The sequence below is a fragment of the Mirounga leonina genome, unplaced genomic scaffold, assembly GCF_011800145.1.
Source record: "Mirounga leonina isolate KUSES-001 unplaced genomic scaffold, KU_Mleo_1.0 Mir_173, whole genome shotgun sequence".
NCBI classification, from domain to species: domain Eukaryota; kingdom Metazoa; phylum Chordata; class Mammalia; order Carnivora; family Phocidae; genus Mirounga; species Mirounga leonina.
The window spans coordinates 73291382-73314834 of record NW_023270447.1 but is presented as its reverse complement, the minus strand read 5'-3'; the positions used below and the strand labels follow the sequence as shown (position 1 = coordinate 73314834).

The 23453-nt window shown below is 38.0% G+C and overlaps 1 protein-coding gene across 3 annotated transcripts in view; it reads right to left on the bottom strand.

Annotated features, from left to right (window-relative positions):
- The window catches only part of EYA3 (EYA transcriptional coactivator and phosphatase 3), a 108475-nt gene extending 87068 nt beyond the window's left edge, over positions 1-21407 (bottom strand). For 2 of the 3 annotated variants that reach the window (XM_035019341.1, XM_035019345.1), the window contains exon 1: positions 21148-21407. The gene's annotated coding sequence lies outside the window, so the exon portion shown is untranslated. Of the gene's footprint in view, positions 1-9251; positions 9330-21147 lie in introns of all 3 variants that reach the window. The other variant, XM_035019343.1, reaches the window with a different exon arrangement.
- Between the last annotated feature and the right edge of the window lie 2046 nt (positions 21408-23453).

The window sequence follows — 23453 nt, the reverse complement described above, 5'->3', positions numbered from 1 at the left end:
TGGATTTCTTAGGTATGAAACCACTACAAATCCACAAAAGAAAAAAAAAAGAAGAAGAAGAAATCTGACTTCATCAAAATTTAAAACTCCAATCTTTTAATTTGTATTCTGGTTTTATACCACTGTAAAATGTTTTCTATGGAAGTTAGAGTTAATTTTTCACTAATGGTCTTTTCTCAGTCCACATGTGTGTGTGTATGTCCTACAGAGTAAGCTCTTTATATTTTTCTTCCTTTTTTAAATTGAAGTATAATTAACATACATTGTTGTATTAGTTTCAGGTATACAATACAGTGATTCAACAATTCTATACATTACTCAGTGCTTACCAGGATAAGTCTCAATCCCCTTTATTTCACCATCCCTCACCCACCTCCCCTCTGGCAATCACCAGTTTATTCTCTGTATTTAAGAGTTCTCTTTTTTTTCTTTGTTCATTTGTTTTGTTTCTTAAATTCCACACATGAGTGAAATCATATGGTATTTGTCTTTCTCTGACTGACTTACTTCACTTACTATTATACCCTCAAGGTCCACCCATATTGGTGCAAATGGCAAGATCTTTTTTTTTTTTAATGGCTGAATAGTATTCCTGTGTGTGTGTGTGTGTGTGTGTACACATGTACCACATCTTTACTTACTCATCTATGAATAGACACTGGGGTTGCTTCCAGAGCTTGGCTATTGTAAATAGCAATAAACATAGGGGTGCATATATATCTTTCTGAATAATTAGTGTTTTCATTTTCTTTTGGGTAACTACTCAGTAGTGGAATTACTGAATCACATGGTAATTCTATTTTTATTTTTTGAGGAAGCTCCATACTGTGACTGTACCAATTTGCATTCCCACCAACTGTGCACGAGGGTTTCTTTTTCTCCACATCCTCGCCAACATTTGTTATTCGGCGTGTTCTTTGGAAAAATGTCTATTCAGGCTTCTGCCCATTTTTAGATCAGATGATTGTTTATTTAGTGTTGAGTTTAAAGTTCTTTATATATTATATATTTTGAATATTAACCTCTTATCAAAAGTATCATTTGCAAATATCTGCTCCCATTCAGTAGGTTGCCTTTTTGTTTTGTTGATGGTTTCCTTCTCCGTACCAAAGCCTTTTATTTGGTATAGTCAGTCCACATCTTACTTGTATTTTCTGCATTATGATGCTGACTGCACCCTCTGTACTATATTCCTTTTAGGATACCTGAAAAATGCCTTCTTTACCCACAAGGTTAAGTACTTTTAGCCCTTACACAGACATGTATATATATGTGTGTATATACATATTTTTTTCTCCTAAGTAGTTCTGCTTCTCTCATGAACCCTAACATCTGCCAGACTGAAACAACCCTGACAATCTACCCAAAAGATTGCAATCATTAATACCCACTTCCCTGTGCTTTAACCAGCACCAAGTACCGTCAATCTTTTATAATTTTTGCCTAATTCAACAGGTAAAACAAGACTCAAATTGCATGATTTATATCTCTAATTGTAAGTGAAAACAAATTTTTTCGAGATGTTTGACATTTTTTCTGGTAAATCTGCCTACTCATATCTTTTGCCCAATTTTTATGGAATTGTCGATCATTTTCTTAATATTTGGTATGAGGTCACTGTAAATTCTGGAAATTAGTTTTCTTACTTATACATTTTCTTTCACCTTGTCATTTATCTTTCAACTCTACTTATGGCATATTTTGCAAAATATAAGCCATAATTTTTAAGAAATAAAACTTGCCAATATTTTCCCTTTGAGGTTTCTAGGTTTTAAGACCTATTTAGCCTTCCCCAAGTCCAACTTATAAATACACTTTTATGGCTTTATTATTTACATTTACATATATGCTTAGAGAGGCAATAATAGCATAGTGATTAAGAGAACAGATCATCGGGGGGCACCTGGGTGGCTCAGTCGGTTAAGCTTCTGCCTTCGGCTCAGGTCATGCATGATCCCAGGGTCCTGGGATGGAGCCCTGCACAGGGCTTGCAGGGAGCCTGCTTCTCCCTCTCCTCTACCCCTCCCCACTGCTTCTGCACACTCTCTTTCTCTCAAATAAATAAATACAATCTTAAAAAAAAAAAGAGAACAGATCATGGAATCAGACTGCCTAGATTCAAATCCTATCTTCTGCCACTTAATTGCTGTGTGATTCTATGCATCAATCTCCTAAACTGTAAAACGGGGAGGCAATAATAGTATCTGTCTCACAAGGTTGTTGGGAGGATTAAATGTGTTAATAAATGTGAAGAGCTTATGATAATAACACTGATGCATAATAATTGTTAAGCATTAGGTGTTATTATTTGTTTCATCTACCAAATGCTTAGCCAGTTGCCCCAACAACACGTACTAAATCTTGCCTTTTTCTACAATTACCTGAAATGCCAATTTTATAATAAACTAAATTTCTGTATATAAACTATTTAGTTTTGCTGATCAATTTGCTACTTCCTCAGAATTTAACTTGCATTATTATAATTTCATAACATGTTGTAGAGGCTTTCTTTTTTTCCTTTCAGTAATCTCATGTTTTAATACTTAGAAAGGCTAATCTCTCTTCTTCATTCTCCATTCTCAGATTTTATGCTTTCCAAATGAACTCCAGAGCAGTGTTGTCACGTTTTCAAAAACCAATGATATTTTAATTTAAATTGCATTAAATATATAAATTAATTTAGGGGAAAATGTAAGTTTACAATATTAAGCTCTCCTAAATAAAAGCACAATGTGTATTTCCAGTTATTCCTTTTTAAAAATATCTCTTAGTAGACCCTCTCCATTTATTTATGTTCCTATTTTATCTTTTTGCTTGTTATATTTTTCATTATATTTTCCAAAAAAGTTACTTTGTATATATAGGAAAGCTATTGGTATTGGTACTTTTGTAAACTGCCACTTTACCAAAGTCTCATTCTTTCTAGCAATGAAAACAGTAAGACAGTTGATTGTTGAGTGTCAGGTATATATTTTCCCCTGCTGCATAAAAGTTGTTTCCTTCCTCTTTCCCAATATTAACCTCTTTATATCATCTTCTTGCCTATTGGTTTATACCTCTACTATATATTTTTTAAAGATTTTATTTATTTGACAGAGAGAGTGAGCACAAGCAGGGGGAGCGGCAGGCAGAGGGAGAAGCAGGCTCCCCATGGAGCATGGAGCCCAATGCAGGGCTTGATCCCAGATCCCAAGACCCCAGGATCATGACCTGAGCCAAAGGCAGAAGCTTAACCGACTGAGCCACCCAGACTCCCCTATACCTCTACTATAATATAAAGTAACAGTACTAAATGTTGGGCATCCTTTTCCTGTCTTTAACATTAATGAGAATACTTCTACCATACCACTACTAAGTGTGACACTGATCTTGGTTTGAAGTAAGTTTTTCCTTAATCATGTTAAATAGGAATTCATCAATTTTTTTAAAAAGATTTTATTTATTTATTTGACAGAGAGAGAGAGAGACACAGCGAAAGAGGGAACACAAGCAGGGGGAGTGGGAGAGGGAGAAGCAGGCTTCCCACAGAGCAGGGAGCCCAATGCGGGGCTCGATCCCAGGACCCTGGGACCATGACCTGAGCCGAAGGCAGACGCTTAACGACTGAGCCACCCAGGTGCCCCAGGAATTCATCAATTTTAATTAAATGGAGAACATTTATCAGGAACGGATATTAATTTGGTCAAATGCTTTTTTGGCATCCAAAATGATGACCATATGGTTTTTCTCTCACCTATTAAAACATGTTAATAGATGTTCTAATATTGAGCCATATATGCATTTATTTCAGAAATCAAGCCCTTGGCGGGGCACCTGGGTGGCTTAGTCAATTAAGCGGCTGCCTTCGGCTCAGGTCATGTTCCCAGGGTCCTGGGATTAAGCCCCACATTAGGCTCCCTGCTCAGTGGGGAGCCTGCTTCTCCCTCTCCTCCCTGCTCATGCTCTCTCTTACGATCTCTGTCTCAAATAAATAAATAAAATCTTAAAAAAAAAAAAAAAGTCAAACCCTTGGATTATAGAGTATTATTTTAACATACTGTTGAATTCTATTTTCTAGTACTGAATTTTTTAAAAATTTTTACATTGATACTTGTAAGATTCTTCCATAGTTTCCTATTTTGTGGTGTTCATGAAGTTCTAGAATCAACATTTCATTGGCTTCCTTTTTTTTTCTTTTAAGATTTATTTATTTATTTGACAGAGGGCGAGAGAGACAGCTAGAGAGGGAACACAAGTGGGGGAGTGGGAGAGGGAGAAGCAGGCTCCCAGCTGAGTAGGGAGCCCAATGCGGGGCTCGATCTCAGGATCCTGGGATCATGACCTGAGCCAAAGGCAGACGCTTAACGACTGAGCCACCCAGGCGCCCCTTTCATTGGCTTCCTTAAAAGAACTATAAATTTTCCTTCTTTATCCATGCTCTGGAACAGAGTTATCTATTCCTTGGCTATCTGAAACAACATACCTACGAAAACATCTAGGTCCAACAGTTTTTATGGAGCAGTCCTTTGATAACTTTGATTCCCTTTACTATTGATCTCCTGAATTTCTTTCTTCTGGGGTCAAATTTGGCAACATTTTCTAAAATATCTATTTCATGCAGATTGTCGAGGTTATTTGCATAAGGTTTCACACCATAATGCATGTGTGTAGTTCTTTCATTCCCTTCTTTAGAATGAATTCTACCATAAAACCTCCCAAACTTCATCCAAATCAGTTTACTCTCAGTGAACTTCCTATTGATCAAAATCAGTAATCAGAACATTCTGGCTCATGAGAGCTGACGAAGTATACCCATTTATATCCTCTCTCTCCAGAGATCCACCCCATAAAAATAACAGCAAAGGAATGAAACAGATAAAATACACAACAACAAAGAAAATAAAAACAGTGGGGCGCCTGACTGGTTCAGTTGGAAGAACATGTGGCTCTTAATCACAAGGTTGTGAGTTTGAGCCCCACATGGGGTCATGAGTTTGAGCCCCACTTAATCTCTCTTAAGTAGAGATTATTTCAATAAATAAAACTTCAAAATAAAATAAAGAAAGTAGAAACAGTGACTTCAAGGGGCAAAAGACTCAACAAACTTTTAGAAGACAGAAAGTACATCAAGGACTGATACCAGAGTCATCCGTTTACTCATCATTTCAAGAAATATTTAAGGGGCACCTGGCTGGCTCAATTAGTGGAGCATGCAACTCTTGATCTTGGGATCATGCCCCATGATGGGCACAGAGCTTACTTAAAAAAAGAAAAAAAGAAATATTTTATGTACTAGGCATTGTTCTAGGCACTGGAAATAAAGCACTGTGCACAGAGTCCCTGCTCTTAGTACATTTATATTCTAATTGCAAGGAAGAGACAGATAAAAAGTAAATTATTATTCAAGCAGCAGTAAGAAATATAAAATAGGACAAGGAAATACAGAAACTAATTCTACAGAATCTGGACTTTTTGTTATATGTGGCCACTGAGTCTCTGCTGTTAGTTTAATGGTCAGCTAATGATTAGACAGAGATTTCTCTAGTCCCCTGGAACCAATAAATCCCCCAGTCCTTACTGATGGGCTTTCTATATATATTATGGCACACCTTTAGCACTCAGCCAGTCAGTTTTCAATTTTGCCTTAGCCTTACTATCTGTAGGCACAGAGCCTCAAGATGAACCAAAACTGAGAGCTTAGGGCTTTCTCAGGTCCTTCCTAAACATGCTGACTGCTCAACATATGTGCAACAGCCTTCCAGAGTCCCAGGAATATATCAAAGCTTTACAAATCCCCTGTGGACATCTATTCCCCAGCTTTTCCTTTTAAACTTTTTTGGTTAGCCTGTTTGCCCCAACTGCTATTCACTACCACAGGCAGCTGAGATGTTCAATAATTGCCTCTAATTGTTTTCAATGAACACCCTGGGTGGAAAAGGCTCCAAGTCAGGTCAAATACATACAAGTTTGCAAATGAAGTCTTTTAAGGAACTACCAGACAAGTCAGTAACAACAAATAATAACAGGTCAAATTCAATTGACAATTCTCTGGGAATGGGGCTTTGAAGAAGTGCCAATCTTGTTCTGTCACTTCCAGTTGGCTTCTAGGCTGCTAGTTTTCACCATGATTGGGGGCTGTTGGTTTTCAAAGTTACTGTGGAACTGGAGAGAGGAGGATGGCACTTGGGCAAGTTAAACCGCTACAAAGTTCACTGTTTTTCCTGAAATGTGGCCATTTTTCTTGAATAAATGCTCCCAGTTTGCGGCAAGCCTATGGTTAATTTTCAGAGTTCCGAAACAGTTGATTCTATGTCTGTCGGTGTTCTCATTGCTTTTATGAAGGCGAGAACTTCAGAGGTTCTTATTCTGTCATTATTGCTGACATCTTGCATTTTAATTGAGAAACTCCTTTAACTCAGTTTTTTGGGGTTTTTTTTGAGAGAGAGAGAGTGCCTGAGTGGGGAGGGGGTGGGGGCTGAGGAGAGAGAGAATCTTAAACAGGCTCCACGCCCAGCATGGAGCCCCACATTGAGCTTATCTCATGACCCTGAGACCATGACCTGAGCCGAAATCAAGAGTCGGACGCTTAACTGATTGAGCCCCCCGGGCACCCCCTACCTCAATTTTTATACTTACTATTTTGTTATATCTGCTATTTGATTTTTCTCTTTTATCTATCTATCTATCTATCTATTTATTTATTTATTTATTTTAATTTGACAGAGAGAGACACAGCGAGAGAGGGAACACAAGCAGGGGGAATGGGAGAGGGAGAAGCAGGCCTTCCACGGAGCAGGGAGCCCGATGCAGGGCTCGATCCCAGGACTCTGGGATCATGACCTGAGCTGAAGGCAGACGCTTAAAGACTGAGCTACCCAGGCACCCCTGATTTTTCTCTTTTTAAAACTTCAACATTTACATTTATTTCATTATTTATTTCCTCTGAAATCACAGAAAATGCTTATCTTTTAAATCTCCTTCAGTTTATACTATTCACTATTTCCTTTAGTGCTAGTTACATTTGACTCCTCTCTTTCATAGCATTAATTTTCCTCAAATGATTAAATCTAGATTATTAGAGTTCATTTTTTAAAAAAAATTTATTTATTCATTTGAGAGAGAGAGCACAGAGGGAGAGTGAGAGGGGGAAGCAGACTCCCCACTGAGCAGGGAGCCCAACGCGGGGCTCGATCCCGGGACCCTGGGATCATGACCTGAGCCGAAGGCAGATGCTTCACTGACTGAGCCACCCAGGTGCCCCTAGAGTTCATTTTTGTATGGGAGTTTTAACTAAACTTTTTTTCCTCAGAATGGATGGGAATCTTTGTGTATCTGTTGTTATAGGTAGTTCTAGCTACATATGTTCACTTTCAGTGATTATGAAGAGGGGTGAAATATACAGTTAGGCCGTGTCTGCAGGTAACCTGCTTTCTGGATATGAACCCCTGTCTCTTCTGACCATCACAAATTATTAGGGATATATCTGGCCTCTTATGCTAAGACTCTCACTTTGGAGTAGCTATCAAAGCTTTATCCTGGGGAGAAACACTGGAGTTACCCACTCACTTTGCTTTTTGCTTCCTCTGCTTTTGTTATAGCAGTCTATACTTACTTCAGGCTCCTCACGCTTCTTTCTCTAATCTCAACATTCACTCATTCATTTATAAAATATTTATTGAATGTCTACTATGTGCCTGGCTTTAGTTTAGATATTGGAAATTCAGTGATAAACACAAAGTTCTCAGCCTCAAGGAACTTATATTCTAATAGGAAGATGAACAAATATATAAGGTAATATAATTTCACAAAGTAATAAGAAATAATGGAAAAGAACACAAAGTAATAAGAAATAATGGAAAAGAACATAAAAAATAGAGACTGACTACAAGGGAGCTATTTCAGATAGGGTGATCACTTCTCTAAGGTGGTAACATTTCAGCAGAGATCTGAATAATGAAAAGGAGAGAGTTAGAAGAAGATGCAAAAGAAAAGGTTTCAGAAGGAAACAAGTATAAAGAAACTGAAAGGGGGCGCCTGGGTGGCTCAGTTGGTTAAGCGACTGCCTTCGGCTCAGGTCATGATCCTGGAGTCCCGGGATCGAGTCCCGCATCGGGCTCCCTGCTCAGCAGGGAGTCTGCTTCTCCCCCTGACCCTCCTGCCTCTCATGCTGTCTCTCATTCTCTCTCTCGCAAATAAATAAAATCTTAAAAAAAAAAAAAAAGAAACTGAAAGGAGGGATGCCTGAGTGGCTCAGTTGGTCATGTTCCCAGGTCATGTTCCCTGAGTCCTAGGATTGGTCCCACATCGGGGTCCTAGCTCCTAGCTCAGCAGGGAGCCTGCCTGCCTCTGCCCAACAGGTCCTCCTGCTTGTGCTCTCTCTCTCTCTCTCACTCTGTCTCTGACAAATAAATAAAATTAAGAAAAAAAAAAAAAGAAACTGAAAGGATAACATCTTGTCATGTTTGAGAAATAGCAAAAAGGGCATTGTTAGGAAGTGAATGAGTGGTTGGAAATGAAGACTGAGAAGCAGGCAAGGGCCAGATCACACACAGCCTTGTAACACATGATACGGAGTTTGGGAAGGCAACGGGTACTTCAAGCAAAGGAATGACATAATCTGATTAATATACACTAAACACCATGGGGAGAATAGACCATAGGGAAATACATGCCCTCCCCAAACAGACTGTTCAATGTGTCCGGAAAGCATTTCTCCAGGCTTTATTTTTTTAAAAGATTTTATTTATTTATTTACACAGACAGAGATCACAAGGCGGGGGGGGCGATGACAGAGGGAGAGGGAGAAGCAGGCTCCCAGCCGAGCAGGGAGCCCGACGCAGGGCTCGATCCCAGGACCCTGGGATCATGACCCAAGCCAAAGGCCGACTGAGCCACCCAGCTGCCCCTCTCCAGGCTTTATCCAAGGGACAAACACCAGATGCTCAAAATCAAGAGCAAGGGCCAGGAAACTGATTTATGCTCCAAGCACCCTTCATCTCTTCCTAATTGTCTACTTGGAATCTGATAACATTTCTGAAACTTCTACATATACTTTCAGCTGTGATTTCTTCTCCTAATCTCTACTGATCCAATCTTACTGTTTCTTATCTTTTAGAAATTCACCAGTCTCATCAACTGATGATAACTTTTCTCAGTATATTACCTTTCAAAAAACATCTAACATATCTAACATGTTACTCAGAGTCCTTTGTATTCAATGTCCTGCTAAAGTAGACACAAATATCCAGCAGACCTATACTCACCTGACCTACCTTAAGACTGTCTTTCAAGGGACCCTAAGAAAGCCTTTTAGCTCTCACAATTCAGGCATCAGCACAAATCACATTTCCCTGGCAAAAAAAAAAAAAAAATTGTAACCAATTACACCTTCCCTGCAGAACTGTCTGTGGATAGGACAAAAGCCATCACCATGCTGATGAACTCCTTCCATAAATAAACAGCCTAGCCAACTGACTGTGGTAAAGTTGGTGAATTCTTCTGGTTACTTTATTTGGGAGGTATGACTGACCAACATATCATGGTATTGTCAGCTGCAGGAATATTTTAGTGACTTTATACTTAACAGAATACTATCCGAACTTACTGAGAAAGAATTTTTAAAAAATACATTTAGGCTGTACCAAATTCTTAATAGGAAAAATACTTTATCAGGAATAGATTCGCTAAGAATTGTTCTTAAAATTTCTAATATTATTTCTTGGAAAATCATCCTTTGAAGTTGTCTATAAAACAATCTTTAATAAAAATTACAAAAACTTTTCCCCACAAGCTTCCGATAAAATAAGGAGATCTGTTCTACAGGAAAAATTCCAAAACCAAAAGTATTGAGAAGGAATGAGTTAATCTGAATTACATTTGTCAAAGTGAGCTTAATAATAATCCTACAGTTCTACTACATTCTTTCCAACTCTCCTTGTTTTTAGTAACTTGTCAGTCACAAGCTCAAGAATTTAATGTGTAAAGATCCAGACTCCATGGAACTCAAAGCCTCCAAAATTTTATCGTTATCTTCCTTTAATCTGTGACATTAACATTTCTAAGAGAATCACAATTTTTTCTATAAGTGCTATGGCCTGATTCATGGTTTATTCCAACATGAATATCCTATAAATGTGCTGTTCCCAGTTATATAGAAAAACTTCCTCCGCCTTCAAAAGTCAAAACTCTTTATCACATTCTATAAATCTATATATATATATATCACATTTATACATCAGTTAGCTCTCCATTATTCAGATAAAATTTATCTTACACTATACTAACAGAACTAAGTCCTCTGAAATGTATGTCTTTAGCTGTCAGAACTATAAAATCTACGTTCAGTTCTTTTATTAATATTTTATTTCCCCAAACTTATTTACTCCTTTGAGAATCCACCAGCCAAAAAATTCAGTGCTGTCATTTCAGCACAGATTGAGGAACAGTGAATTTTTCCCCATATTTAAAAAATTTTAATTCCAATGTAGTTAACATACAGTGTTGTATTAGTTTCACAATAATAGTGAAGTTTAAACACTTGATATTTTATTTTACTCTTTTCAACATAATTCACCTCTGTAAGAGGCAAGTTTGGCAAGCTTGAAGCATTAACTCTGGAGCCAGACTACTTAGGTTTAAATCCCTACTCTACACTGATGAATGGTGTGGAAGTTTAGTTATTTCACGTTCCTGTGCCTCAGCTACTTCACCTGTAAAATGGGAATAATAATAAGTGTCTTTGTCATAAGATTTAAATGAGTTAATATTTGTGAAGCTCTCAGGATAGTGCCTGGCACCATAGTAAACATGATATAGCTATTTGTTACAGAAAAATAAAATAAATAAATATCTTAAACATAAGATAAATTCAGGAAAAAAATCTGGTCTTGAGTGAAAGTCAATTCAGCAACTAGTTGTCCTTAGTTTTTCAAAGGGAAAATATTAAAATGATTAAGGATAAGGTCCAAATAACAAGAGATTCCTATGAGAGATTAAATAAGTTGGACTGGTAGCTTTGCCTTTCTCATTTGGCTTTGATTCCAAATACCCTACATGAAAACTTTCCCTGTAAGTCCTTTGCAAGGAAAGGTGTTTTCAAGTTCCTGGACAAGAAAACATTGAATGTCAATCACATTCTGTTACTTAGCAGATACCCAGAACTCATCATGGTCACAAATACTTTCAAGAAATCCAACTGTGAGTTGTGAGTTAATAATGGCTAACATTTATGGAATGTTTTTTATGGGTCAGACACTATTCTAAGTACTTTACATGTATAACTCATTTAATCCTCTCAAGTCTATGATAGGTACTATTTATTATTTTACCATTATATTACCATTTTACAGACGAGAAAACTAAAGTACAAGAGAGTGACTTGCCCAGGGTTATTTACCTAGTAAGTCACCAACCTGGAATTCAAACCCAGGCAGCCTAGCTTCAAAGCCTGAGGTCTCAAACCACAGCTATGTGCCATTCAATATGGAACATCACAGGCAGTACTGATGACTTTAGAAAGCTCACCAAGCTAAAAATGCATGCTATGCCATGCTATACTCACAAGTAGCCAGAATTCACAAGCCAGATAATAATACTGAGGCAAATTTTCTTCTTTATCCTCTCATTCTCGTTCTCCCAGGCCTCCCAAATGAATGAGTGAATAAAGTGAAGTGCTTCATTATTTTTTTAAGACTTATTTATTTTGAGAGAGAGAGAGAGAGAGAAACTGCATGAGCACAAGGGCTCCATCTCATGACCCTGAGATCATAACCTGAGCTGACACCAAGAGTTGGATGCTTAACCGACTGCACCACCCAGGCGCCCCAAGTGAAGTGCTTTAAATAGTGCCTTTAACATAGTAAGTGCTCATTAAGTGTTAGGAGGTGATGGTGATAAAAAACAGTAGAGTATGCTGCTGACCCTGCCTCACTTTAATGGCTACAATATGCTAGGAACTGTTGATATCTCTACTATCTCTTCCCCTTTGTGATTACAGGAAAGGAGTTGGGACAAATACATACATTACATAACATGCGGTCCACTCTTCAGCCATGTTACTTTCACCTGATCATCTACACAGAAGCAAACTGCTTCACTCCTCAGTTCTTTTTTGGTTTACAAAGACTGGATTGGGGCCAGAAGAAAGCAGAATAAAGCAATTCTGTAAACTTTTGACTAGTTGCCAAGAACAGAAGCAAAGTTTGTGAAAAGCAACTTCATCGACTTAAACTTTGACTATTATTTGGAACCTAGCAAAGGATTCTAATGACAGAAGCTCAGCATGTGACTGGGCATTCTCAACCTCCTGATTCTGTATTACTTAAAAATAATGTGCCTAGATGCAGTAAAGAACAAAGATGACAGCCATGACAACCAGGGCAATAGGGTCTCCCTCTCTCAATTGTTCTGCATAGTTATTTAGATTAAAAGCTTAACAGAATCAAGATACATTTCAGAGAAAAAAAAAAAAAAAAAACAACTAACAAACACAAACATTTTCAATTCCAAAAAGACAATATTGGAAAAAAACTAGCAGTCATTAGAATTTTCCAAACTGCAGGTAAAACACATTAATATCTTATTAAACTTAGTGGAGACCAACAGTTTTGAATGAAATACAATAAAACAAAATAGAATAAAAAATATTACAATTCATCACCAGTAGTAAAGATAATACTGTTTCACAAAACTCCTGTTTCAATTTTAAACATTAATATGTAAAAGTACTGGATAATGTACATATGTGTGTAAGTACTGGGTAACAATGAAAAACTGTATCTTATAGTGGGTCATGATCAAAAAAATTTGAAAGCCACTTTACCAGAATATAAAAAACTGGCCAGAGAAAAGGAGGAAAATAAACCACTTCAAACTACACAGGAAATAACATTCAGAGTTTTGGTGGTTCTCTGAGTTAGAGTTTTTTAAAGGCAACCTTCTGAAAAAGAACAAAAAAGGAAAAGGAAACTATCTGCATAAGAATGAACAGTTTAACAGAGTTATTCCAGGGCGCCTGGGTGGCTCAGTTGGTTAAGCGACTGCTTTCGGCTCAGGTCATGATCCTGGAATCCCGGGATCGAGTCCCGCATCGGGCTCCCTGCTCGGCGGGGAGCCTGCTTCTCCCTCTGACCCTCCCCCCTCTCATGTGCTCTCTCTCTCTCACTCTCTCTGTCTCAAATAAATAAATAAAATCTTAAAAAAAAAAAAAATTTAACAGAGTTATTCCAAATAAACAACAATTTCACAGAATGTGAGGTACAGACACTAAATAAATATATACTAACAGAAAAAAAAAAAATATATATATATACTAACAGGAGATACACAGAAATAAGATAAAGCAAAGATTTTCAGTTCATCTAGCTATTAAATGCCACGCCAACATTAGAGATGGCTTCTCTGCAAAATCTCTCATTCTCCCTCTCAAGAACTCTTATTCATCAGTGTTATCTAATCACTGATTCGCAACCTACAACAAAGATTTGGTAAAAAGGAAAAGAGGATTTGAAAAATTCAGTGGATTAATAACACACTGATTTCTAGAGCATGTTTTTTTAAAATAAAACATGTATATACTATTTTTTTATCCTAAAATGTTCCCTAAATTCCTAAATTTTCTAAAAACCAAATCATATAGACATTATTTTGCATTATGCTGTCAATAAAAAGAGAGTGAAACTATCGTTATCAACCTAGTGGGGAAAAAATTAACATCACTGTGCTAAATTAAAATTCCCTCTTATTTTGAAAAAAGGAGGAACAACAGGTGTATCTGACCTAAATCTTTTTCAACTGCTATGGAAACTAAAGAATAAAGTTCAATTCCACCTAAGAGCTAATCATTCTAATTTATTCCCATAGTAACAGTGCTGATAGCAATACACAATTTTCCTAAATTCAATAATTGCTACATTATTAAATTTCAAGTGAAAAAAAAACTATTGAATTTTAGAAGATAAACTGATTATCAAACCCACATATAAAAAAAGAGTTGCTTTTCAAACAAAAATTAAACATTTAAACGAAAGTAAAAAACATTCTAAATACCAATAAGTAAATCATCATAGCAAAGCTTAGACTTTTCAGCTCCATAACAATATTTTTCCCACCAAAAAGAAAAAAATCAAGACAAAAAGCTACTATGAAAAATGGTGTACTTAATTAATGTCTGAATTAATAAACGGAGTTAATATATAAGAAATAAGCTAAGTAGTATCCCTAAACAAGTGTCACTTCTTACTAGAAATAACTGTAGTTTTTTTTTGTTAACCAGATCCCATGATTCTCAATTGTTTTTATTTATTTTTATTTCTTTAAAGATTTTATTTATTTGACAGGGAGAGAGACAGCACAAGTAGGCAGAACGGCAGGCAGAGGGAGAGGGAGAAGCAGGCTCCCGCTGAGCAGGGAGCCCGACGACCCCAAGATCATGACCTGAGCCAAAGGCAGACGCTTAACGACTGAGCCACCCAGGCACCCTTCTCAACTGTTTTTAAAATACACCGAAAAACCTCTTCTCATATCTCAGTCCCAGACTCTTACATTAAACTACCACCTCAACTGATATAAAATCATCTCCTTCCCTTAGAGATGCAACAAGAATTTTTATATTTGGGAACAATAAAAGAACAAAAGAATAATATTAATATGATTAATAATATTCTAAATTATTATTTGCAAAGGAATTGATTTGTGAAAGTTCTCCTCTTTTCTAAGTAAAACTAAAAACACTTAATTTTGCACAAATTTCCAAATTTGAAAATGAGATACAGGTAATTCACAAATTTCGGTTTTAACTTTGTTTCATATTTCAAAGTTGTTAAATTAATATTGAGGACATTAAGATTTCAGAGTTTGAGACTATTACATAAATTTGCTTAATACTTTGCAGATCAAAGAAAGGAAAAATATTAAGATCTAGAGGTAAAACACGTTAGTAATATAAAATGCATTTTATTAAATAATACTGCCTTTTCTCCAAAAACTCAAAAGTAACCAACTTCCACAAGATAATTTTTTTAAGAGGGAAAGATCCAGTCCTGTTTTCCTTTATTAATACATAATTTTTGCCATCTAAGACACATAGGTAGTATAGGGTTCGCAATTCGCCTTAAGCCAGCATTGATAAAAAGACCATGTAAAACCCCTCTCTAAGGTTCCCAGCCAAAAGTAGTATTCTTTTGTTTCAGACAAATTGGATTTTTTTTAACCTTAACCCATAAAGGAAGAAATCACTAAACTAGTAGAACTCTGTACAAAAAGGTCATGAACTCTGAAGCAAGAAAGACTAAATTCAAATCCAGCTCTCTGGCTAACTAGCTTTGTTACTTTGGACAAGTTATGTAACTTCTCTGCCTTGGCTTCCTCCTTTGTAAAATGCAGATAAGAACAGTGCTTACTTCACAGGGTTGTAAAGATTAAAAAATTAATATATGTAAACCACTTGGAACAGTTCCTGGCACATACTAAGAGCTATGTTGCTTTTATGTTTACTGTTTTACCATTACCTTTTTACAGTTCAGTTGTGAAGTTTCCCAAATGAAATTTATTTAATTGTACCTATAAAGAACATGATTTTATATTAAACTGTGATGGAAATTAACACAAGAACCTTAAACTCATTTAATGATGAAGAATCAAGGTGTTCTGAAAACAGAAAATCATAAAATCTAGCTTAAAAAAATCATATACCATTGTCACTTTCTTAGAATTAGGCTTATTTTAATTCTAATTATGTTGTCTGCTGCTGCTGCTTTTTTTTTTTTTTTTTTTTTTGCTAGCCCGTGGTGATGTAGGTTATATTAAATTTTATAGTTTAATTCAAGTATGTACAAAGAAAGCCAAATTCAGGATTTAAATGTAAATGTCAGCCTTATATAATGTTACCTGGTTTACATGAACAACCTATATATGTATTATTAAAACTGAACATAGTAGGCACCTAAAATAAATTTGCTAAAAGAAATGTATTACAAAGATTATAGCTTATTATTTTCTAAGGCAAATAAAAGCAAATCTACCTAGTACAAATATTAACCAAACTAATAAGTTAAAGTGCATCCAACACAATCTGTAGTAAGATCTTTAAGACATTAAGCACTGACTGCCTTGGGGGAGGATCTGTTAACTTACAATAAGTCAGCACTATTTTTTAAATTTTTCTTTCTTTTTAAATTTTTCTACACAAATGTTAGAGTTATTTGTTTCAGTTCTGTGAAAAATGCCATTGGAATTTTGAAAGGAATTGCATTGATCTGTAGACTGCTTTGGGTAGTAGGGACATTGTAATAATATTAGTTCTTCCAATATATGAGCATGGACTATCTTTCTGTTCATTTGTGTCATCTTCAATTTTTAAATCAATGTCTTATAGTTTTCTGTGTACAGGTCTTTCACCTCTTGATTAAATTTATTCCTAGACATTTTATTCTTTTTGATGCCATTGTACATGGGATTGTTTTCTTAATTTCTCTTTCTAATAGTCATTATTGTGTAGAAATGCAACAGATTTTTGTATATTGGTATTTTGTCTTGCAAATTTACTGAATTCATTAATTCTAACAGTTTTTTGTGGAGACTTTAGGTTTTCTACATGTAGAATTAGGTCACCTGCAAATAGTAACAGTTTAACTTATTCCTTACCAATTTGGATACTTTTTCTTTTTCTGCCTAATTGCTATAGCCAGGACTTCCAACACTATGATGAGTAAGTATGGTGAGAGTGGGCATCCTTGCCTTGTTCCTGATTTCAGAAAAAAAGCTTTCAGTATTTCACTACTGACTACGTTTGTGATGGGTCTGTCATATATGGCCTCTATTATGTTAAGGTATGTTCCTTCTATTCCTACTCTGTTAAGAGTTTTTAATCATGAGTTTTATGATTTCAATGGATGTTGAAAGGTCAGCACTATTTATACATTTCCTTTTTTGATTTAAAATACTAATACAGTGGCGCCTGGGTGGCTCAGTCATTAAGCGGCTGCCTTCGGCTCAGGTCATGATCCCAGGGTCCTGGGATCGAGCCCCGCATCGGGCTCCCTGCTCCGCGGGAAGCCTGCTTCTCCCTCTCCCACTCCCCCGCTTATGTTCTCTTGCTCGCTGTGTCTCTCTCTGTCAAATAAATAAAATCTTTAAAATAAATAAATAAATTAATAATAAATAAAATACTAATACAGGGGCGCCTGGCTGGCTCAGTTGGTAGAGTATGCGACTCTTGATCTCAGGGTCGTGAGTTCCAACCCCATGTTGGGTGGAGAGATTACTTTAAAAAAAAAAAAAAAGGTAAAGTACTGCTACATATTTAAAAGGAGAAAATAGTAAAGATAAATTTTATGAAGCCCATATTTCTAATAACTTTTTAAAATATACTATAAATAACAAAGAAAATACTCTCATTATTTTTACATTTAGTAATTAGATACCCTAAGACTTAGGTTGATGGGACCAAATAAAAATATCAAGATGATGATGTAGTTGCTGTTCCATTATTTGCTATGTTCTCTGTCAATAAAACATATTCACAGCTTAAGCCATATATGCTGTATAAGAACATGCACCTGCATTTTTAAGTTAATGAGCAGATAGAAAGTCCACCTATTTTCAACTTTATTCCAAATAATTAACCCCTTGATATAAATGAATGTATGAGAGAATAAACTGATCCTAATATTCTTAAATACATTTTGAACTATTTCTATGTTAAACTAGTCTACGTTAACTATTTTGAACTATTCTTCCTCCATTTAAAACACACATAAGTTAAAATACCCTGCTGTTATATGCAGAACACAAGTCTTTTTTTTTTTTATTTTATTTTTTTTAAAAGATTGTATTTATTTATTTGAGAGAGAGAATGAAATAGAGAGAGAGCACATGAGAGCGGGGAGGGTCAGAGGGAGAAGCAGGCTCCCTGATGCGGGACTCAATCCTGGGACTCCAGGATCATGACTTGAGCGGAAGGCAGTCGCTTAACCAACTGAGCCACCCAGGCGCCCCACAAAAGTCTTTTAGACAAACAACTACAAAGAAGAAGTTCTATCAGCCTTTTATCTGAAAGCAAAACAAAAAGAATGAAGTTATGAAGTGGCTTAGGCAGATCACAGAAACCATCACACCGCAAGGTACAAATGGTAAGGACACTGGTGTACTTTGTTTCTTGAATTTTTAAAGCTGCATTTTCCTTAAAATATATTCCAGGGTTCAAGAATAAAAATTAAACCATGTAAAACAAAGCACAGTAGCAAGTAAAATGACAAGAAAATAACATTCAAAAATAATTAAGCCAAATAAAAACAGAAAACTGGCAGGCATAAACTAATATGCAGAAATTTATTTTAAATTGAGCCCTCAGGGTTACAAGCTAAGACTGCCAAACTAAAGGAGAAATTTCTATAGAAAACCTACAGCGATTCCTCTCCCGAGCATTACAAATATCCACTAAGCTGTCTCTAGTGATATTTTTGTTTGTTTGTTTGGAAGCTAGGTAAGACATGCAGGCTTTTCAGTAATTAGCAAGTCTATCAGGTTGGGTAGGAAGACCAGGAGCATGAACACAATTGCTCCCAGACCATAGGACGTTCATTTCATGTAAGGGCTTTTATGCAGCATTTATATCATAATAAGCTAAAGTGATTTTAGAAGAAAAGAGATAGAGAGAGACTCCCTAAGACTTTTCAACTTCTACTTCTGCACAACACAATTTCTTTCTAGAGTCCATTTTGAAGGCAAAATGACTTTAGCCTTGAATTTAAAAATCTGTCATAAATTTCTTACCCTAAAACTCATTCCTGTGACACAAATGTATTGAAATGAACCATTAAATGCTATATTGTGCTCTCTGACCTACAACTTTGAGGGAACTAAAACCCACTTCTGAGCGCATGCACAAAACTTCTTTATTTGTAAAAACTGACCTTGGAAAAATCACCAATTCTTTAAGTCTTGATTTCCTTATTTGTAAAATGAAGGGGTAAGTTTGAGCTCAATGGTTCCCTCCAGCTGTAAACTGTAGAAATCCATCTAGGTTTAGACTTAGACATGCTCAAGAATAAAAGCTCAGAAATGAAAAAGGTTGAAAGAGGGCCTTGAATCAATCCAAATATAAGTCTATCTATGGAGTTAGTTTTCAAGGATGCAGAAATGATGAGGCCAGGCTGAACAGAAGCTAGTTTCCAGTATAGGTGCTGGGGAAGAGGTATATGGGTAAGGAGCTTTCAAAGGGTCTTCCCTCAGCAGTTAGATACGGCCTGAACACCAACCAGAAGGGTCCTTCTCTGTGGCATCTAGGACTAATATGGCCAAGCTCCAAAGTCCTTTGCTAAAAATAGCTGAAGGGAGCAGCCCAGTTCTGGAATGAGCCAAGGTCTATGCTATGCTTGTGTATGTATATGTATCATATGAAGAGAAACTTTTCTGCAACTCACCAGTCAAAAGTGAAGCAGACACAAAGCTGTATTTAGTCTGTTCACTTAAGCACTAAATTTCAGAGCACAATTTGTATTTCAGAAGCTGCTCACACAAAAACATTTGCAATCAAATGCTAGACACCACCATAAACATCACAAAAATAAAAATAAAAATTATCCAACCCTGTGTCTCAAAATATACCTCAGATCACAAAATTTGAGAAACGGGACACTAACCACTATTAAATCCAATCTCTTCATCTTAGAGGTGACTAAGAGCCATTAGAGAAATTTAAGAAATTTAAGAGAAACCTAAGTCTCAAGTAAGAAAAAGGTGATGTTAAGACTAAGGTGGAGGGGCACCTGGGTGGCACAGTCAGCTAAGTGTTGGGACTCTTGGTTTGGGCTCAGGTGGTGATCTCAGGGTCATGAGATCCAGCAGCATCAGGCTCCAATTTCAGCGGGGAGTCTGCTTGAGATTCTCTCTCCCCCTCTCCCTCTGCCCCTTCTGCTCCTGTTCCCTCTCTCTCTCAAATAAATAAATATTTAAAAAAAAAAAAGACTAAGGTGAAAATAGTAAAGAAATAATAAAAGAATAATAGTTAAAGTAATAATGTAGTGTAATGGCTGGCTTACGAAGAAACGGGAAGAAAAATAGAAAACTTGTCAATACCGTAAAAATGAAGAAACAATTTGTAAGAGGTAAGGATAAAGATACATATGCACACTGAGTTCAAGTAAAGAAATTGTACTTTGAAATTCCTATAGTGCACTCCTTAGCAGAAAACATTTCAGTAACACTAAAATTTTTGGCAATAAGCTTATAAATTTGGGGCTAAAAATCTCCCAAGAAACTGTCCTCTGTCATAGCAACTGTCCTGGAAGTAAAGCCTATGCAGAAAACAAAGGTGATCATCCCAAGAATATCTGCATTTTTGCCTCAGCTGTGCACATCCATTCTCATGGGACAGAGAACACAAAAATGACAGGACGTCCTCAGGGCCTGTCAGTTAACAAGACCACACAAGCCCAATCTCTAGCAGTTCCGTGTGCGTGCCACCTGTTAGCCCTCTCCAGAGAGAGCCCCCCACACTGTGTTCCAGCAAAGAACTGGGAACGCCTTTGTTGTTCCCTAACTACAGAAGCTACCAAAGTTGAGTCTAACACAACGCCTCAAGGCAAAACTTCCCCCAAGACGGATAAATCGGCCCAGATTGGGGCTTTGGCTAAGCCCTCCTCTAGCTAAGAAAAGGCGGGAGAACCCCCAGGCGAAGCACAAATGCCACCTATTAGTCCCAGGAAGGGATAGGGGTCGAAGGTGATGGAAGTTGGGGGACGGGACCTAGGACCCCAGAAAGGCTCAGTTTCGCAGTGGAGGAGGGGAAGCACAATGAGGAGGTGGGCAGTCCTGTGAGGGAAAGAACGGCGAGATACCAGGAAGGTGCTAACGTGAGAGGAGGGGAAAAGCGAGAGGCAGGGGTGAGGGAAGCGCTGAGGCAAAAGGCAAGAAAACGGGGCTTGTAACCGGAGGACGAAGACGAGGAAAACAGCCAGGCGAGAAGTGCGCGGCGACAGGCAAGGCTAAGGGGAGATGAAAGAGGCGAGGCCAGCGAGGGAAAGGGCTAAAGTGAGGGAAGCATTACAGGGACAAGGGACAGGCAAATAGAACCCCTACCCACAGGGACCGGGACAGAACTTTTGACTCGTCCCCCTACAGGCTGCAATCAACCTGCCGCATTCAGACCCTGTCGCGGCGGGTACTCACCCTAAGGCTGCAGAGGCCCCAAAGCAGGACATGGGTACTGGTCCAGACTCACAGCAGAACCAAGCGGATGGAGGAAACCGCGACGTTAGCGTGACCCGGATGAGCATCCCTAGGAACCGGAAGTCAGCAGCCAGGGTCACCTCACAATCCACACCTCGTTCTACCAGAAGCCTCTGGGCGCATGTGTCAGGCCACACAGGGCGGGGCGAGGAAGGGCCTAGACCCCGCCCACTCCGCCCTACCGGGAGCCCCGCCCCTAGTTACGCCCCGCCCCTGGTTACGCCCGGCTGGGAGCCTGGACTGAGCGTGCGGAGAGGCTGCTGGTTCTTGCTGCGAGCGGGCGGTGGTGCGGCTGAGGCACAAGCAGCCGGATAGAGAATATTTCAGCATTCATATTTTTAGAAGGTCTTTTAAAATTCGTGTAATGCCTGCCTTCCCAAAGCGATCGTGAGAAGAAATGCCGGATGTATGTGATAGATTTAGAAAAACCGTGGGAGAGGGACGCCTGGGTGGCTCGGTCAGTTAAGCGGCTGCCTTTGGCCTGGGTCATGATCCCAGCGTCCTGGGATCGAGTCCCACATCGGGCTGCTTGCTCAGCAGGGAGCCTGCTTCTCCCTCTGCTTGTGCTCTCTCTGTCAAATAAATAAAATCTTAAAAAGAAAAGAAAAACTGTGGGAGGAAGAATGGGTGAGAAGTTTTGGAAGACGTTGCTGGGGAGGAGAACCAAGAGTGGTGTTTTAATCCCCAATATTAGTTTATTTCTAATATTATAGTAATCTTACAATGACTTCTATTTCGTGCACATTATTTTATGTGATAATTTTGTCAGAAACAATATTTATTAATGCTTCACTAACTTTAAATTACTACCCAAATATGGGCAAGGAGCCGGATTGAATTCAGGTATTGTGGGGGCTTGAGATTTGAGGGCCCTGTTTAAAAAAAAAATCCAAAATTACAAATACAATATGAGGTATGAAAATGAATCTTTGGAGTGAAAAAAGAAATCACAAATTACAAATTTTAAAAACTTAACAAATACCACAAAATCCAGAAAATTTACACACTATTTTTAAACTGCTTGAAACACCTCTAAAATACTTTTTTCTTTTTTTCTGTTTTTTTAAGTAGGCTCCACGCCTAGCGCAGAGCCCAGTGTGGGGATTGAACTCTCCACGGTGAGATCAGGACCTGAGCTGAGATCAAGAGTTGGATGCTCAACTGACTGAGCCACCCAGGCAACCCTAAAATACTTTTTCCTACATTTTTGGCTGTATATTCTTCTTTTTTTTTTTTAAGATTTTATTTATTTATTGGAGAGAGAGAGAGTGAGAGAGAGCATGAGAAGGGAAAGGGAAAGGGTCAGAGGGAGAAGCAGACTCCCCACCGAGCGGGGAGCCCGACATGGGACTCGATCCTGGGACTCCAGGATCATGACCTGAGCCGAAGGCAGTCACTTAACCAACTGAGCCACCCAGGCACCCTGGCTGTATATTCTTTGATCACCTCTTCCTATGATAATTTATTAAGTAATGTCATTTACTAAGATCCTTGACTCCTCTCACACCCCCAGCTCGAATTCATCAGTGAGTTCTGCAGAATCTGCCCATCAAAATTTGTTCAGAATCTGACCATTCACTGCTCCTCTTGGTAAAAGCCACAGACTATGTGTGACTGCTCTTTTTTATACCCTTACTTTTCCATGATCTATTACAGCAGCAAGCTTCTGTTAAAACCTTAACCAGATCATGTCCCTTCTCCAATGGACTTCTATTTTCTTTTTAATTTTTTAAGATTTTATTTATTTATTTGAGATAGAGCAAGAGAGAGAGCACGAGCAGAGGGCAGAGGGAGAAGGAGAAGCAGACTCCCCCAACCCCCAGCAGGGAGCCCGGCGTGGGGCTTCCATCCCAGGACCCTGAGATCTTGACCAGAGCTGGAGGCAGATGCTTAACTGACTGAGCCACCCAGACGCCCCTGGACTACTATTTTCAAGTGAAAACAAAAAATCCTTAAACTGGTCTAGAAGCCCCTCAACATGTGACACCTCCCTCCCCCCACCCAAGTACAACTAACCTCACCTCCTACTCTCCATTATCCCCCCACCTCAAGACATATTGGCCTCCCTGCTATTCCTCAAACCTGCACATAAACTCAGGCCCTTCGTGCTTGCTGATCTCTCTGCCTGGAATGCTCTTCCCCCAGATAACTGATCATTCACCCTGTCACCTCCTTTACATCTTTGTTCAAATGTTACCCTCTTAATGAGAAGTTCCCTGCCACTGTATTTAAAACTGAAGCACCAC